The sequence below is a fragment of the Echinops telfairi genome, unplaced genomic scaffold, assembly GCF_000313985.2.
Source record: "Echinops telfairi isolate 266 unplaced genomic scaffold, ASM31398v2 ScPeMD7_7467;HRSCAF=8505_1, whole genome shotgun sequence".
Classification (NCBI taxonomy): Eukaryota; Metazoa; Chordata; class Mammalia; order Afrosoricida; family Tenrecidae; genus Echinops; species Echinops telfairi.
The window spans coordinates 20670496-20673541 of NW_022111368.1; positions in this window are offsets into that span (position 1 = coordinate 20670496).

Genomic DNA, 3046 nt, shown 5'->3' on the forward strand with positions numbered 1-3046 from the left:
ATACATACATACATACATATATTATTGCATCTTTCCCTGAGCCTTTTCCCCATAGTATTCCACTTTTTGTTTGTTTGTTTGTTTGTTTTAAATGAGAAGTAAGCTATTTGGTCCTGAGCAACCAGAAAGACGGGGATTTTGAGGCTGATCATGGCCTCTGAGGATCTTAAAACAACAGCAGTGACTGCAGGGTGGGTAGAAGTTGTAATAACAATGATGGATGAATTCTGCCTACCTGTGTTCATGCCTCACATGACATATACTATGAATTCAGTAATAAAAATAAAAATACTAAGTCTTGAAATATTTTTACAGTTTACTATTTTCTATTAATTAGCAAAGGTGTATATACTATAGTTAAGCCTGGACAACTAAGCAAAAATCGAGATCATTGTAGCTTTAAAGCTGATGATGCTAGCTCTGTTCAGAACTGATATGCCCACACGGTTTTCCTGTACTGTTTGCATAAAGCTAGACACTCTACCAGATTGTGTGGCACACTAGTAATATGCAAGGAATAATAGAATTGTTTTAATTCAGTAAGGCAGTAAAATAGCATATAGGAACAAAAGAGAAATGAATTACTCATTCAACATAAATGAATGATGTGTGTGGTTGGGTATATTTGGGCATGTGGTTGCATACACATGAACGCACACACACACACACACACACACACACACACATACAGACTTATAGGTAAGTCTTGAGAAGACACAAAGCCTGCTACACATAACTATTACTTAATGAACATTTCTGAATGCACCACATACGATTATTATTATTATTATGTGGATCATTTCTGTAAGCATCAACATCCGGCTCTCAGCCTGGCAAAATGATGGGCCAGTACATCACAGCTGCCCTGTAGGCCCACATGTCAAGTCAAGAAACTGACAAATACGCTAAGCCTGGGGAAAAAGGAGAAGGACGGGTAGTAGTTTGGGGCAGAGATTAGGAGTGTATAAAATCACAGATCGAATTTCAATCATCATAGGCCTTTATTAGGATTCACCATTAGTGCCCCACAAAAGAAATGTAGCATTAATAAACATTTAAGAAAAATACAGCAAAATGAAAGTAATAGAAGGAAAAATGTTTCATTATGTAATTATTTGAACAACTTTAAGGGTGAGGCAAATATATAAAATTAATATGAATATAGGTGGGGGATAAATGAAGGAAAGGGACACATTGTATTGGAAATACACCATTAGAAGGTTAAAGTGGGAACAAGATAAGCAAGGAAGACTTGTAAATATGTCTGAAAGGTTAAAAGATTTATAAGGTTATTTTCTCTTGAGAGGCAGCTGTATAATTTTAAAATATCCCTTTCATATATTTGTATACACATTCCTAAACACCCTTTTAGGATGGTCCAGACATTTTACGACTCTCTGGAAAGGTGTTCAATCTTGCTCAATACTGTAACAACGTCTGTGTTCTCCTTACCTCAAACTGTTAACAAAAACAAATATATTCAAAACATCCTGAGGCCATTGTGTCTGCTCCCTACACCTTTTTATTAATTGTAAAAAGCTAGCTAATCATTACACGTAGCAATGTTCTTCCTCTGCTTTCCTGATGCTCAACGACATTAAAGAGGAAAAAATAATTGTTTTTGTTTAACACAGATCATACACACTACTTTGTTAGAAAAGAATTTCTATTTTGAAAAGCCAGGTTGTACCCTGAATGCACAATCAAGTGGTTTTCATTTATTTCCTTTATTCTCTGAAGCCAATTATATTTTCTTGTCTTTGTTCTCAGGAAGACACAAAAGCCTCTGGGGAGAAAAAAAGAAAAGAAGGGAAGAAAGAAATAGTATTTTTGCTAGCCATTTAGAATGCTTTGGACTCCAATATTATTAACTATAAAACATTTCAGTTCATTCCAAGTCAAAATTTCTTGACTGTCTACTGTTTTAAGTGTTGTGGGGAGCATCAAGAAGCAAATTTTCTAAAAGTATAGCGTGTCAGGATGTATTTGACTGACAAGGTGATATTCGTTTCTCATTATGCCATTGATTAAGTTGGCATTGCTCATGAACAATGTCATGAAGAGCAAAAATAAAATGAGAATCAATCAGCTGAGTTCTGGGGACATGACATGATGGAATAAAGCCATTTTAGAAAACCTGGAGTGGATGAATTCAGCCCTGTTTGTGTTTAATTTTTTCTCATTTATTTCTGTGGCTAGTGATCATTTTACTTTGTGTTGCTTTGTTGAATGACTAACAAAACCAGAGTAATTACAATGGAGTGGATTCCAAATCACAGTCCCTCCACAGGACAGAGGGGAGCTGCACCACACAGCTTCCAAAGCTCACATCTTCCCTCTGCAGAGTGACTACAGCAATTAGAAAAAACAGGGAACGATAAAGACTGCTACAGGGCAGTATCATACAGAACAAAGTGAAAGCTGAACTGTGGACAATGAGTTCTCTTTGGAAAAGCATTCTCCCCCCCGCCCCCCTCCACTGCAGAAATCGGTGTACTTCCTAATGGAAGAGCCTGAATTTTGAGGTGACTATAATTTGAGCACAGACAATAAAACCGCAAACAAATGGATAAAAGAGAAAATGCATTGAAAATACTTTGAAAAAATTAACTGTGACAAAATCTGACTTGATTCTCAGAATTTAAAAATATACATTCAAGATTTGTTATTCCAACCTATCCTCAGATTTCTCTTACACCTCTGTTTGCATGTCTGCATTGTAAACTTGAGAAACTGATCCTGGATGTTGGATGCCTCTAATTCACTAATTGTACATTCTCAGGCACAAAATGCACTCATATCATCAGACAAAACGCATCATAACGTAACATGTAGACACGCCATATGAATGAAAAGACTGTGGCCCGATTGTTGTGTCTGTTCTCCTTGACATTCAGTGGGAAGGAACTGTTGGACAAGACTTACTTTCATTTATTTGGCGTTAGTCTTTGACTTGAAAAGAGTTCATGTTCTACACATTTGTTTGGAATTGGAGTTCATTTTCATTCCGAGGGAAAGAATACAACAAAGGGTCATTGGGTCTACA